This window comes from Loxodonta africana, chromosome 1 (assembly GCF_030014295.1).
Source record: "Loxodonta africana isolate mLoxAfr1 chromosome 1, mLoxAfr1.hap2, whole genome shotgun sequence".
NCBI lineage: Eukaryota > Metazoa > Chordata > Mammalia > Proboscidea > Elephantidae > Loxodonta > Loxodonta africana.
In genome coordinates, this window is record NC_087342.1 from 199,288,046 (window position 1) to 199,305,335 (window position 17,290).

Here is a 17,290-nt window from a genome sequence, read left to right on the forward strand (position 1 = left end):
ATAGGACCAGGCAGTGTTTTGTTCCTTTGTCCATGGGGTCACCATGAGTCAAGGGCCAACTTAACTATAGTTAACAACAACAACAAAGTAAAATGAACATAGCGGCTGACTCAAAAAATCCACTGGAGTTAAGCTGCTGTAACTTTGTTGTAAGTCAGTAAACTGAGATGTAAGAAACGAATTTCCAACATCTCATGAGCACAGAAACCCCTGAAATATTTTCGGATGGATTCTATACAGATTATAAATACCTCGTTTTATCTACACCATAGAGCTCAGCTTCTCGAGGACCAAAAATTCATATTGCTTTACCCCCAGCACAAAGCATAATGTCTTTCATGTTGAGGTTCTAAACAAGAGTTTATTCAATTGCTGAGAATATGGGTAGTTTGGATAAAGTAGCCTCAGGAAGGTCCTAGAAGTGTTTTGGGAGATTAATAGGGTATTATTTGCAGCCTCAGATTGAAAGGATCATTTAAATCAACCTATAACTGGGACATAAAGAAAATTACCTCGTTAAAAAGACTGAGTGGATCCTTCTAGCCCTCCTCTGCCATGCTTTGTGAATCTCTAGTGAGCCTGCATCTCAGAGGCCTCATGGAGACCTTTCCCTGCAAATAAAACTCTTTAGATTCAAGTGTAAATTATCAAATATTGTTAATTTATGTATTATGCAAATATTAAGGCACAAGTATATACCAGCTAAGGAGCCCTAGTGGTACAAACGGTTAAATGCTCAGCTACTAACTAAAAAGTTGGTATTTTAAACCCACCCAGCGGGTCCTCAGGGGAAAGACCAGGCAATCTGCTTCCATAAAGATTATAACCAAAAAAACCAAATGAGGCAGTTCTACTGTGTCACATGGCATTGGCTATGAATCAGAATCAGCTTAACGAAACCCAACAACAACAACATATACCATGTACTGTATGGAGCCCTGGTGGCGCAGTGGTTAAGAGCTCAGCGCTAACCAAAAGGTCAGCAGTTCAAATCCACCAGTCACTCCTTGGAAACCCTATGGGGCAGTTCTCTGTGTCCTATAGGGTCACTATGAGTTGGAATTGACTCAGCAGCAAGTTTATTATACATTTTAAGCACGCAAAAATAATTAAGACGGAGACAGTTCTGGCTGAGTGGAAGTTCTGGTGTTCAATAAGTTTTTGTAACTCTTTATTATGGAAATTTTCAAACATACACAAATGTAAAGAGAATAGTATAAGGAACCCAATGAGCCCATCACCCACTTTTTTTTTTTTTTTTTTTTGGCTTTAACAAAGGGAAATTTATTCTCGCACAGTCTAGGAGGCTGGAAGTGCTAGCTCTAAGGGAAAGCTTTCTCTCTCTGTTGGTTCTGGAGGAAGGTCCTTGTCATCAATCTTCCCGTGGTCTAGGAGCTTCTCCACACAGGAGCTCTGAGTCCAAAGGACACACTATTTTCCTGGCTCTTGTTTCTTGGCCATCGTCCACTTTCATAATTATCAATATATATACAATTTTGTTTTATCTATATCCCTACCTGTCCTTGGTTGTGCAAACAGTTAAGCTCTGCACTACCAAGTGGAAAGGTTAGTGGTTCAAACCCACCTAAAGGCACCACTGAAGACAGGCCTGGCCATCTGCTTCCTGAAGGTCACTGCCTTGAAAACCCTGTGAAGCAGTTCTACTCTGTACACATGGGATTGACATTAGTTGGAATATACCCGAAAGCAACCAACAAGAACAACTTTCTCCTCCATGTCATCCAAATTCTTTTGAAGCAAATCTCAAACATTCTATCATTTTATGTATAAGATAGGAACTTTTAAAAAAGCCATAATACCACTATTACATATAACGGTAGTTACTTGTCATTAAAAAAAGTCATTTTTTACATTTCTTTGTTTCACACACACACACACACACACACACACTCATTTTTACAAATAAGGTCCATGGTAGATTGCTATGCCTATTAAATCTCTTTTAATTTAAAGTTTCCCTCTCCATAACTTTATTTTTTGGGCCAGTGTTGCATCTTCATGTTAAAGAAACAAAATCCTTTACCCAACAGATTTTCCCACTGTCTAGATTTTGCTATTATGCCTCCATGATGCCATCTAACATATTCCTCTTTCCATTAAATTTCTTATAAATTATTAGTAAGATCTAGAGTCTTGGTCAGATTCAGATTTGATTTATTTTCTGCTTTTTGTCAAGACCCCTTCATAGGTGATGTTTGTTAAATATATTCTTAGAAGCAACATTTTCAAACTCCATAAAAATCAAGCACCTTTATAACTCAAAAATTAAACTAAAGACAAAGATTTTTTTTTTAAATGCCATATAGACCATCATGTTGTGTGACCTTCCCCAGGTACAATAACCTGCCTGGACCTCAGTTCATTCTTGACATTAAAGACTCACTCTAAGTCAAAGGCTCTAAGAGATAAGTGATCTCAACTAAAGATGACTCTATTCCAAAGCTATTTCCTTACATCCTTGTATCGTTCAAAGCCGTTTAAAAAGAGCTCCTTAGAAGTTATTATAAACAGTCAGATTCATTCCCTGCAAACTGGAAACATCTCAAACGCATTGGAATACGTGCAATGTTCCCTGTGTCATTGAAGGAGAGAAATGTTTACCATCACATCGCCCCTACCATTGTCCTGCCTCCCAAAACCTCACCTACTCAATGGTTCAAGTAAGTCTTGTTAAATTCTTTTTTAAAAGGATGATATTTAGCAATGACAACAAAAAAAAAATCTGGGTATTTGAAGTTAAGCTAGTTATTTTGGTATAAACCAAAACAAAACCCACTGCCATGGAGTCAATTCTGGTTCATAGCAACCCCGTAAGATTTCCAAGGCTGTGATCTTTACAGAAGCAGACTGCCACATCTGTCTCCCATGGAGCCGCTGGTGTTTCAAACCAGGGATCTTTCAGTTAGCAGTCAAGTGCTTTAACCACTGCACCACCAGGGCTCCCTTTATTTTGGTATAATACAGACAAAGTCAGGATCAACCACATCATTGCTTCTGTTAGCTTTAAACGATCTTTATAAAATTATGATTTTACAAATGGGTCTTTGGTAAAACATTCCCATTTTAGCTATAAGTATTAAGAACTTTAAAATATGTACTTTTTTCTACTGGAAAATAATGGTTTTTCAATAGTCATTAATTGTAGAATTTCTCATTGTCGTGGAAATTGAAAAAATTAACAAATATCTATAGGATCCAAGTGCAATCTCCTTGAACAATCCAATCTTCCATAACTCCCCAGGTGTTTTAGTCATGAGCTCTTAAGAAGAACACAAGGAAGCACATTCACTGATTTTCTTCAGACCTGTCTTTGCATCCAGTTTCTGCAGGGCAACATTACTTCATAGGTCAGAGATCTGCTACCAGGGAATAGACACTGGTGAGCCCACAGGACAGTCAGAGTAGCCAGCAGCGATGATCACAGACATCTGCTTCATACGGGGGTGGCTGCAGGCTTGTTTATAGTAAAAGCTCTTGCTGCTAGACAGCAGAACTAACTCCTTCAGGATCTGTTCCCATAATAGTCCCTAAGGCAATGACGCACAGCTGTGGAGAGGAAATAGGCTCTTTAATTTGTTAGCCATGCCCAGAAAAGAAGAAAACAAGATGCTCAAATGAGACTATAAAGAGATCTTGTGAATCTTCTCCAGAAACAGCTAAAAACTCAGGACAAACTTCTTCCCCTGTTCATCTCACGTGAACATATGGCTTGGTACTGACTTAACATATACCTCGTCTTTGATTTGAACCCCATGAAGTCTTCCTTTTCTGGCTTTTCAGTTTCACCTCTTAATGATCACAATGTCTGAAGACTCCACTGATACCAGGACGTTGTAGCTGTTGTTAGTCCAGTCAATTCCGACTTGTGGCACCACGTGTGTACAGAGTAGAACTACTTCACAGGGTGAAGCAGATCACTAGGCCTGTCTTCCAAGGTGCATCTGGGTGGATTCCAGCCACTAACCTTTCAACTAGTCGTGGAGCCCATAACTGTTTGCACCACCCAGGGACTCCACTGACACCCTAAGACAGGTATCATTATTGCTGAGTGACGTTGCTAGTGAATTTTTGGGAGCATGTCATTCAAAAGGAGAAGTGATCCCATTTGGAAAAATTTAGAAGACCTGTCAGGGAAAACCAGCCTAAACTTCTCTACAGAAGACTAAGTTTAAAATAAAGAACACCATTTCCTTAAAATGAAGGTCCCAGATTTTTAAAGTAGGAAGGATGCTTAAACATTTTAATACAGCACCACTCGGTATACAGCCCTTAATCAAACTCATTAAAAAAAAAAAAGTGTCCAATTTCTTTTCTTTTTAGTGCAGTTACTTTGCATATCATAAAATATTTAAAATATACAACATAGTACAGACTGTGTCATCACAAACATCTGAAGCCAAGACCCAGCTACTGTGCTCTATCAAGTTCTAAAAGTTTGCCATACTTGCTTCGGATTTTAATTTTAATTTTTTTTAAAGAAATATTACAGATATACTTGAAGTTCCTTGAACTATCTCCCTCATATTTTTTTTTTTTATCATGCTTTAGGTGAAAGTTTACAGTGTAAATTAGTTTCTCATTAAGCAATTAAAACACAAATTATTTTGTTATATTGATTGCTAACCCCTTGATGTGTCAACACTCTCCCCCTCTCCATTCTAGTTTCCCTGTATCCATTTGTCCGGTTTTCCTGTCCCTTCCTGCCTTCTAGTCTTTGCTTTTGTGCTGATGTGCTCGTTTAGTCTCATATACATGATTGAACTATGAAGCATGTTCCTCACATGTATTATTGTTTGCCTTATATTGTTGTTCTTATGTGCCATCCAGTTGGTTCCAACTCACAGCAATCTAAAACAGAATAAAACACTACCTGGTACTACACCATCCTCACAATCATTATTATGCTTGAGGCCGTTGTTGTAGCCACTGAGTCAATCCATCTTCTTGAGGGTCTTCCTCTTCTCCTGTGACCCTCTGTTTTACCAAGCATGATGTTCTTCTCCAGGGACTTATCCCTCCTGATAACGTGTCCAAAATACATGAGACAAAGTCTCTCCATCCTTGCTTCTAATGAGCATTCTGACTGTACTTCTTCAAGGACAGATTTGTTCATTCTTCTGGCAGTTCATGGTATATTTATTACTCTTCACAAACACCATAATTCCTATTCTTCTTCAGTCTTCCTTGTTCATTGTTCAGCTTTCACATGCATATGAGAAGATTGGAAACACCACGGCTTAGGTCAGATGCACCTTAGTCCTCAAAGTAACATCTTTGCTTTTTAACAATTTGTTGTTGTTGTTAGGTGCGGTTGAGTTGGTTCCAGCTCATAGCGACCCCATAGGACAGAGTAGAACTGCCCCATAGGGTTTCCAAGGAGTGGCTGGTGGATTTGAACTGCTGATCTTTTGATCAGCAGCCGAGCTCTTAACCACTACACCACCAGGGCTCCTTTTAAAGCTTTAAAGAGGTCTCTTACAGCAGATTTGCCCAATGCAGTGCATCATTTGATTTCTTGACTGGTGCTTCCATGGATTTGATTATGGGTCCAAGTAAAATGAAGTCCTTGAAAACTTCATCCTTTTCTTTGTTTGTCATGATATTACTTCTTGGTCCAGTTGTGAGGATTTTTGTTTTCTTTATGTTGAGATGTAATCCATACTGAAGACTATAGCCTTTGATGTTCATCAGTAAATGCTTCAAGTCCTCTTCGCTTTCAGCAAGCAAGTTTGTGTCATCTGCATATGGCAGGTTGTTACTGAGTCTTCCTCTAGCCTTGATGCTGAATTCTTCTTCATATAGTCCAGTTTCTTGGATTATTTGCTCAGCATACAGATTGATTAAGTATGGTGAGAGGATACAAACCTGATGCACACATATCTTGACTTTTTTTGTTTTTATTGTACGTTAGATGAAGGTTTATAGAGCAAACTAGCTTCTCCTTAGACAATTAATACAAATATTGTTTTGTGGCATTGGTTGCCAACTCCATGACATGCCAATACTCTCCCCTTCTTGACCTTAGGTTTCCCATTACTAGCTTTCCTGTCACCTCCTGCCTTCTCATTTTTGCCCCTGGGCTGGTATGCCCATTTAGCCTCATTTTGTTTTATGGGCCTGAATAATCTTTGGCTGAAGGGTAAACATCAGGAGTGACTTCATTACTGAGCTAAAAGGGTGTCCAGGGGCCATACTCTCAGAGTTTCTCTAGTCTCTGTCAGAACAGTAAGCCTGGCCCTTTATTTATTTATTTTTTTCGTTAGAATTTTTTTCTACATTTTTCTCTAGTTGTGTCCGGGACCCTCTATTGTGATCCTTGTCAGAACAGTCAGTGGCAGTAGCCAGGCACTATCTAGTTGTACTAGACTCAGTCTGGTGGACGCTGTAGTAAGTGTGATCCATTAGTCCTTTGGACTAATCTTTCCCTTTTGTCTTTGGTTTTCTTCATTCTCCCTTGCTCCAGACGGAGTGACACCAGTGGAGTATCTCAGATGGCGTTTCTTGACTTTAAACCACAAAGTTCTTTAAACTTTAAACCCCTTGTTTTGTCTGAATGACTGCCTCTTGGTCTATGCACATATTCCTCATGAGCACAATTAATTTTTCTGGAATTCCCATTCTTTGGAATGTTATCAACAATTTGTTATGATCCACACAGTTGAATGCCTTTGCATAGTCAATAAAACACAAGTAAACGTCTTTCTGATATTCTCTGCTTTCAGCCAAGGTCCATCTGACATCAGCAATGACATCCCTCATTCTGAATCTGGCTTGAACTTCTGGCAGTACAGCCACAACCGCTTTTGAAAGATTTTCAGCAAAATTTTACTTGTGTTTGATATTAATGGTATTGTTTAGTAATTTTTGCATTTTGTTGAATCACCTTTCTTTGGAACAGGCATAAATATCCATCTCTTCTAGTCGGTTGGCCAGGTAGCTGTCTTCCAAATTTCTTGGCATAGACTAGTGAGGACTTCCAGCACTGCATCTGTTTGTTGAAACATCTCAACTGGTATTCCATCAATTGTCGAAGCCCTGTTTTTCACCAATGTTTTCAGTGCAGCTTGGACTTCTTTTTTCAATACCATTGTTTCTTGATCATATGCAACCTCCTGAAATGCTTAAACATTGACCACTTCTTTTTGGTATAGTGACTGTCTGTATTCCTTCCATCTTCTTTTGATGTTTCTTGAGTCCTTTAATATTTTCCCCTTAGAATCCTTCAATATTGCAACTCGAGGGTTGCATTTTCTCAAAGTTTTTTAGCTTGAGAAATGCTGAACCTATCCTTCCCTTTTGATTTTCTAACTCCAGGTCTTCGCGTATTTCATTAGAATACTTTGTCTCCTCAAGCGCCTTTGAAGTCTTCTGTTCAACCATATTTTCCAACTATTCCTTCTTCTTTGTTTCCAACTTTCACATTCCAATCACTAGTAATTATCAATACATCTTGACTGTAAGTTTGATCAATTTCAGACTGCAGAAGTTGGTAAAAATCTTCAGTTTCTTCATCTTTCACCTTAGTGGTTGTATGTAAATTTGAATAATAGTCATATTAACTGGTCTTTCTTGTAGGCATATGGATATTGTTCTATCACTGACAGGGTTGTACTTCAGGCTAGTTATTGAAACCTTCTTTTTGACGATGAATGCAATGCCATTCCTCTTCAGTTTGTTATTCCCAGCATAGTAGACCACATGATTGTTCGATTCAAAATGATTAATACCAGTCCTTTTCAGTTCACTAATGCCTAGGATATTAATGCTTATGCATACTATTTCATTTTTGAAAATTTACAGTTTTCCTTGATTCCTACTTCATACATTCCATGTTCTATAATTAATGGATGTTTGCAGCTGTTTCTTCTCATTTTGAATTGTGCCACATAAGCAAATGAAGGTCCTGAAGGCTTGACACCATCCATGTCATTAAGACGGACACTACTTTGAGGAGGCAGCTCTTACCCAGGTGTATTTTGAGTGACTTCCAACCTGAGGGGCTCATCTTCCAGCAGTATATCACAAAATTTTCTGCTGCTATTCTTAAGGTTTTCACTGGCTAATTTTTTCAGAAGTAGACTGTCAGGTCCTTCATCCTAGTCTGTCTTAGTCTGGAAGGAAGCTCTGCTGAAACCTGTCCACCGTGGGTAACCCTGCTGATCTTTGAAATGCCAGTTTCTAGCATCACAGCAATACTCAAGCCACCATAGTACAACAAACTGACAGAAGCCCTGTAGTTTGCCCTATACCAAAAAAAAAAAAAAAAAAGCATACACACACAAACCTGTTGCCTTTGAGTGAACTCCGACTTATAGCAACCTTTGGCTGAAGGGTGAACCTCAGGAATGATTTCAGTACTGAGTTAAAAGGGTGTCTGGGGGCCATCCTCTTGGAGTTTCTCCAGTCTCTGTCAGACCAGCAAGTCTGGTCTTTTTTGTGTGTGTATATTTGAATTTTGTTCTATATTTTTCCCCCACTCTGTCTCGGACCTCTATTGTGATCTCTGTCAGAGCAGTCAGTGGTGGTAGCCAGGCATCAGCTAGCTGTTCTGGGTCCCTCACATCTTATTTCAATCCCTCCCCGTACTCCTTTCCTCCCCAGAGATAATCACCAACATGAATTTGGCTATTTATCATTCTCACCTAAGTTTACATGATTATAACACAAAAAATGTCCAGCATTGCTTGGCATGTTTTCAGATTTTATATAAATGGTATCACAATATATGGATCCTTAGGTAATGTTCATTCTTCAGTTAATTGAATACTGAAATAATTGCTTTAATTGTGCCAAGTATAACAGTTTTGTGTGTTTGTTTTTACTTCTTCTTAAGGCAATTATTTGTAATTCTTGTAAAAATTATGCGTTTTTTCTAATTAATCAAATTTGTTATGCTAAAATTAATATTCATGAATGATTTTTAAGTGCCATTGCATTTATAGTTAAGTCCTATAATCATTTTATGATTTTTGTTTATGCCTTTTTCTTTTTTACTTTATGAGCATTGCAAAATATTTGCCCCTATTATTAGTCATTTTAAAAAACAAAATTTTAATTGTTGATTTTTTCTAGTTTCTTTTCAACATAAATTTTATATTTATAGCATTCTTTTTTCTTTATATTTATTCTGTTCTTTTTATAGCTTCTTCAGTTAAAAGCTATACTCTTCCCTTTTCTAAGAACTCTAATTTTCAGACTCATTTTAGTGGGAAAGTTTTGACTTTGTTTTTTTTTCTCTCTCTTCCCAGCCCTGTCACCTTCTATTTTTATGGCATAATTTTGCTACTTCCTTCATCCTAGTCAAGAACCAAGTTATTCAATATCAATCTGAGGCTCCTTCTTCAAGGCAAAGATGGGATTTGAAAGCCAAGCACCGGACCAGAAGGTGGCTTTACTCAGTGCCTGGCCGACAGAGTCTGTGTCTTTGATCTTCCTCCTCTAGAGAACCACAGCTTTCTACTGAGCCACAGTTTCTGGTAGGAGGTTGACAACAGGTGCTTTCTTTTAGCTTCTTTTTCCAGGAGATAAGGATAATAACATCATCGTAGGATATGGCTTCAAATAGTTGCATTCTCAGCCACAGCTTTGAGTCCTCTGTTTCAAACTTTTAGCTTTCATTATTCTGCAGGAGTTCTATTTCTAGTTACCAGTGCCTTTTGGAAGTGGAGCCTGGAATACCTGTGACTTCTGATTCATAACTACTTTGTGTTTTTATGCTGTTTCCAGTCCACTGAAGCATTTATTCTCGAGTCTGGCTATATGTATATAGTTTTTATTCAGCATTGTTATTTGGAAAAAGTGAGTGAACCGAATCGTGAACTCATTGCCGCATTTTGACCAGGAAAAAAAATCAACAACAAAATATCTATTTTGTAATTGACCCTGTGGTTTTAGAATTTACTTTAGTCCTCATTGATATTATCAGGTTACACTACCTAATTTATGCTAAAAACTTTCTTTTTTAATGGGCATAAACAAACTAAGAGAGTTCCTGGCTAGAACCTAAAAGTCATCTCCCAATAATTTAATTTAAAATAGACTTAAACATAGATGGTAATGCTTCTGAGGTTGATATTCTCAGATACCAGAGAAATACTGTAATACTGAGATTGAGAAAGAAGAAAGCTCTTTTGAAAGATACTGAGTTTCAGTTTATGTATAAGGAATCCAAAATACTAACTTGTCCAACATACTAACTTGCCTCCTAGTCAACTCTAGTGATAAAAAAAACTCTAGTGATAGAGTTGCACAATTATAATCAAAATGCTTTTCTTTCTTTATGAATAGCAGTTGAGGTATAAATACTAAGTACATGAAACTTGAGTATATTCTATATGGTTTAAAAAAATTACTCAACTTGATCAGTATTTTTAAGTGATAAGTATAATTTTTATACAGGTAAAATATTTCCGTTAATAAGATTGTGAGGAAAACACAGAAGCCGTGGCCCATATAATTTTAGAATAGCGTTTTATTTAAGGAAGAAACTTAAACAGGATTTGCAATCTTAACTACTACTTTTCAAAAAATATAAAAGTCCATGTAGAAAGTTCACAGCAAATTTATGTTGGTATCCCATTGTATATGTCTAAAACCACATGTGAAGAATTAATAAACTTAATAAGTGATAAAGTTCGATCAGCTGTTTTCAGTGAAATAAGTATAGCTTGGTGTTTCAGCTTGCCTGCAGATCCCATGCCTAATCTTTCTCATACGCATCAGCTGGTATTGTTTTAAGATACGTTTCTCCAATAGATGGAAAACCTGTCAAGGGACTTATCACATTTACTGGCTTAAAAAGTTATACTGATAAAGAAATTGCAAATCACTGTTTATGTGAAGTTGCAAAATTGATTTTTCTTTAAATGCAGGGGCCAGTCCTATGACAATGCTGCCAATATGTTAGAGCGTTATTAAAGCATGCAACAGAAAATTTTAGAACGTAACGAATACGCCGTTTTCATACCGTGTGCTGTGTATTCACTTAACCTTGTAGGACATAGCACAGTAGATTGTTGTCTGGCAACAGTTGATTTTTTTTTCTCCTGTTCAGTCACTCTACACATTTTTTGCCACCTCTACTCACCACTGGGCTTTTCTAAAGACATCTTTAGGCAATGATTGAGTATTAAAATATCTTTCAAATACATGTTAGGAAGTGCATGTTGTAGCAATGAGGGCAATCCTGGAATTGTACACTCAAATTCTAGATGTCTTAGAAAATATTTTTGATGACCAGACACAAAAAGGAGATGCCAGAAGAAAAGCTGAAAACGCTGCCAACAAAATGCAAACACTAGAGTGTGTGTTTATGTTGATTTTGTGGAATAATATATTGCAGCATTTTCGTTGGAGTAGTCAAGCTCTCCAACATTCAGAAGTAAATTTGAAGACATGCACAGATCACTACCAGTCATTAACAGGGTGTTTACATAATTTAAGAGAATACTTTTAAAAACATGAAAACACAACAAAACGAGTACTGCCAAATACTGATTATTAAGCAGTTCACCATCACAGAAGCGTTAGAAAGAAACAAGTAAATGACGGAAGTGCTACAGAGATCTCTGAGTGCCAGAGATCAATTTCATGTAATCTCTTACTATACCATCATTGACACCCATGAATCTTGCATGAAAGTACGGGTTAAGTGTACGAAATCCTTTCAAGTAGATTTTCCTTCTTAAACAACGTGGCTATACCTGATGTAGAGTGCATGAAGGCATCCAAGAAATTAGTGCAGGCTACTCCTGATGACTTAAATTCAAACCTTTATGAAGAAGTGTGACAATTTCATTCTTACATAAGAACTAAGTTTACAGATTCAGGAAAGACAAATTTTATTCATATAGGCATGTATGATTCTGTAACAGAAGCTAAAATACGGTAAGCATTTCCCAACATTGAAATTGCTTTATGCATATTTCTAAATTTAATGAACTCAAACTGTACAACAGAACCCTCATTTTCATCCCTAAAGAAACTCAAAAACCCTCGGCATACAACAATGATTCAAGAAAGACTCGATTCATTATCTTTTATTACGTATGGAAGGAAGTATCGTTTGGCAGCTGAACTGCAATGAAATCACTGAAAAATTTGTAAGAGCAAAGAATAGAAAGAAATGTTTTTACTTATAACATGTTAGAGATGAAACAAAATATAGTAATTTGTAGTAACTTTTTTTCTGATCATTAAATTTTCTTTTATGACATCTTTTCATTTGTTCGTTTCTACTTTATTGTGACATCAGTGCCAAAATCGAAGAGTGAACCATTTAAAGAAAAATTGGTGAAAGTTAATATTTCTTTGTGGGAGATCAACAGAATTTTACACTGATTTTTGAAACATCTAAATTCAATGACTCATTTACTTTGTTGTAGAATGTGTGGAATATTCTTTTTGTAGAAAATGTGGTATATAGTAAAAATTTTAGTATGCAATATCCACTAAAAATTTTATATTCCAGTTCATCTCATTGTGCTAAAATGGCATATGCCACTTTTGCATTCAATAGCTAATATTACAGCAGCATTTAAAAAGAAGTTATATCATGGATATCTAAGACATACACACATTATTGTTAGGTTGTTAGGTGCCACTGAGTCAGTTCGACTCATAGTGACACTGTGTACAACAAAATGGAACACTGCCCACCCAGTCCTGCGCCATACTCAAAATCATTGTTATGCTTGAGCCCATTGTTGCAGCCACGGTATCATTTCATCTCGTTGAGGGCCTTTCTCTTTTTTGCTGACCCTCTGCCTTAGTAAGCATGTCTTTCTCTAGAGACTGGCACCTCCTGATAACATGTCCAAATTATGTGAGACAAAGTCTCACCATCCTTGCTTCTAAGGAATATTCTGGCTGTGCTTCTTCCAAGAGAGATTTGTTCGTTCTTCTGGCAGTCCTTGGTATATTCAATATTCTTTGCCCACACTACAATTCAATGGCATCAATTCTTCTTTGGTCTTCTTTATTCATTGTCCAGCTTTCACATGCATATGAGGAGATTGACAACACCATGGTTTGGGTCAGACACATCTTAAAGTGACATCTTTGCAGATTTATGCAATGCATTTATGCAATGCAATGTGTCTTTCGATTTCTTGACTGCTGTTTCCATGGGCATTGATTGTGGGTCCAAGTAAAATTAAATCCTTGACAACTTCAACCTTTTCTCTGTTTATCATGATGTTGCTTATTGGTCTGGCTGTGAGGATTTTTGTTTTCTTTAGGTTAAGATGTAACTCATACTGAAGGCTGTGGTCTTTGATCATCATCGGTAAGTGCTGCAAGTTCTCTTCACTTTCAGCAAGCAAGGTTGTGTCATCTGCATAATGCAGGTTGTTAATGAGTCTTCATCCAATCCTGATGCTACGTTTTTCTTCATATAGTCCAGCTTCTCAGATTATTTGCTCAGTATATAGATTGAATAAGTATGGTGAAAGGATACAATCATGATGCACGCTTTTTTTTTTTTTAAATCATGTAGTATCCCCTTGTTCTGTTCAAATGACTGCCTCTTGATCTATGTACAGGATCCTCATGAGCAAAATTAAGTGTTCTGGGATTCTCATTCTTCGTAATGTTATTCATAATTTTTTATGATCCACACAGTTGAATGCCTTTGCATGGTCAATAAAACACAAGTAAACATATTTCTGGTATTTTCTGCTTTCAGCCAGGCTCCATTGGACATCAGCAATGATATCCCTCATTCCACATGCTCTCCTGAATCCAACATGAATTTCTGGCAGTTCTCTGTCCATGTACTGCTGAAACCACATTTGAATGATCTTCAGGAAAATTTTACTTGTGTGTGATATTAATGATATTGTTCAATAATTCCACATTCTGTTGGACCACCTTTCTTTGGAATGGGCACAAATATGAATCTCCTCCAGTCAGCTGGCCAGGTAGGTGTCTACAAAATTTCTTGGCATAGATGAGTGAGCACTTCCAGCACTGAATCCATTTGTTGAAACATCTCAGTTGGTATTCTGTCAGTTCCTGGAGCCTTGTCTTTGCCAATGCTTTCAGTGCAGCTTGGACTTCTTCCCTTAGTACGTACCATCGGTTCTTGATGATATGCTACCTCTATACAAATATATACATATATATGTATATAACTCACATATCCCATTTGAATGCGTGAGTAAGCAGAGGCAGGGGCACCACAGATAATCAGTGCTTAGGGCCCTCACATGCCTTATCGAGCCCTGCTCCCAATTGTTCTAATTTTCAATAATTTTAGGTATGCTTGATCAAACTCTGATCCTCCAACAAGAATTTACCCTCTTAGCTTTTGTACTTCCTTATTTCAGAGAATGGGGAAAGGAGAGAGGAACTATATAGTTAAAACTTACCACTCCATTACAAGCCTGGGGAAATTAGACAGAAGGGGGAAAGGCTGGAAGCCCCCAACATCAATAGTATTTGCCTTGATATTTGGGCTTTTTCTAATGTTTCTAATTATTGAGAGGTGATCTAGATAGAGAGTAAAATGAAATATTTTTCAGGCAATTCCCATCTCCTCTCTAGTCAATGCCAAACTCCTCCCGTTTAGCATAGGCCTTGTTAAAGGCAACTCCTTAACATTTGTGAAGCGTTAGGGTACCTTTTCAAAATTAACTTTTGTTTTATGTTTTTCTCTTTGTTATTTTTGCTTATTTTATTAGGCTTATGATAGGGTCTGTATGAGTCAGAATCAACTCAACAGCAATGGGTTTGTTTTGGTTTGGATTTTGATAATGTAAAACAGAAGTGCATGGCAGAATGCCCTTTTCATAATCTAAGCAGTTCATCCATCAAAGCTAATAAAATGAAAATACCTGTCAGATCAATCACATTAGAAGTAGTGACTACTGACTTTCATCATACATCTATATTTTACAGGAAAAAGCATCTAGTGTTGGAAATGATGAAATTAAACAAGAACTTAGTAAATTTTAAAATCACTTATTTTATCTTTCTGGTAAAGCATTAGGACTAATACTGAAAATTTTAAGAAGACTGCTGTTCATTCTCTGTCTTATGACAACTTCATATACAAAAACCTTTACATAGAAGAGAGAGAACTTGAGCCATACAAAATAATAAAATTTTGCCTTACAAATTGATTGCTGTTATGACTCTCTAATATTTCGTATGTACTGCATTGCACAAGTCAGCTGCTAAAAAAAAAAAGACCTCTTTAAATTGTTAAAAAGCTAAAATGTTACCTTGAGAACTAAGGTTCACCTGAGCCAAGCCATGGTATTTTCAGTCACCTCATATGCTTGTGTCATGAGTTGAATTGTTTCCCCAAAAAATATCTGTCAACTTGGCTAGGCTATGAGTCCCAGTATTGTGTGATTGTCTACCATTTTGTCATCTGATGTGATTTTCTTGTGTCTTGTAACTCCTACCTCTGTGATGTTAATGAGATGGGATTAGCAGCAGTTATGTTAATAAAGCACGACTCAATCTACAAGATTAGGTTGTGTTTTAAATCAATATCTTCTGAGATATAAAAGAGAGAAGACAGCAGAGAGACATGGGGACCTCATACCACCAAGAAACAAGAGACAGGCACAGAGCATGTCCTTTGGACCCAGGATCCCTGCGCTGAGAAGCTCCTCAGCCAGGAAGAGATTGATGACAAAGACCTTCCCCCAAAGCCGACTGAGAGAGAAAGCCTTCCCTTGAAGCTGGCACCCTGAATTCAGACTTCTAGCCTCCTAGACTGGTGAGAGAATAAATGTCTCTTTGTTAAAGCCGTCACTTGTGGTATTTCTGTTATAGCAGCACTAGGTATCTAAGATAGCATGGAAAGACTGAAGAAGAATTGATGCCTTTGAATTATGGTGTTGGTAAAGAATATTGAATATACCGTGGATTGCCAGAAGAATGAACAAATCTGTTTTGGAAATACAGCCAGAATGCTTGTTAGAAGCTAGGAGAGTAAGACATTGCCTGGTTTACTTTGGACATGTTATCAGTTGGGATTCGTCCCTGGAGAAGGACATCATGTTTTCTAAAGTAGAAGGTCAGAGAAAAAGAGGACAACCTTCAAGAAAATGGGTTGACACAGTGGGGGCAACAATGGGCTCAAGCATAGCAATGATTGTGAGGATGGTGCAGGACTGGGCAGTGTTTTTTGTTTTTGTTCTGTTGTACATGGAATCACTGTGAGTCAGAACCAACTCAACGACATCTAACAACAACAACAACAGTATTTTGTATGTATCTGTTGATTATTAACCACTTGATTAAGATGATGAGGCAGAGAAAAGGAAGGCTAGAGCTAGAAGCCATTGCCAATTGAAAATAATCAGGCACTGTGTTTTGACTCATGAGATTGAAAGATGAACTGTTTTTCTGACTATAAGAAATGTGTCATCTAGTTGATAAGCTAGTGTACTTTAAATCATAATGTATGTGATGAAGAAATAAAATTCATTTTGGAAAAAATACACTTAAACATAACTTTGGGAGCATATCTGTGTGAAAGAGGTATACAGAAATATAGAAGTAAGGGTTAAAATAATTGAGAAAATTCAGGGGTGATAAGAAGAATATTTTTGTTAAAAATGTCAGAAGAGGCTTGTATTTTAATGAAAAACTCCTTTAAAAACATAAAAAATATAGCAAACTTAAATCTGGGAAATTTTTTGCTTTGTGTACAAATGTTACCATTTACTTTTCTTGAGTCTCAAGTTATATTAATCCCTTTTATTTACACACTATAGGCACTTTCCTTAATGATATAACCTATGTTTCAGTATAAGTTCTTACCAGAAAGAAATGTTAATACAGAAATCCACAAATCTATCTTTCTGTGTGGTTCAGTGGAAAGAATATTCACTTGTGAAATTTAACAGACCTTGAGTCTGCCTCTGTCACATACTTCAGTATTCTCTAATTCCACTATATGATGTTTAGATAAGGCAGATTGGTATTGATGGTAGTATCTAACTACCTATCTATCTACCTATCTATCTATCTGTCTATCATCTATCATCTACTAGGTATCTCTTTCAATCTACAGTTTCATGTTCATTACTTCTTTGTATATTGTGGCCCATCATTTTTTCTGTAACTCTTATAAGATGATATTACAATTTATAAATCTATCTTTCATGTCATTAATTTTTCTTCCCTATTTTTATCTCTGAATCGCTGGTGGCACAGTGGTTAAGAGCTATAGCTGCTAACCAAAAGGTCAACGGTTTGAATCCACCAGCCACTCCTTGGAAACCCTATGGGGCAGTTCTACTCAGACCTA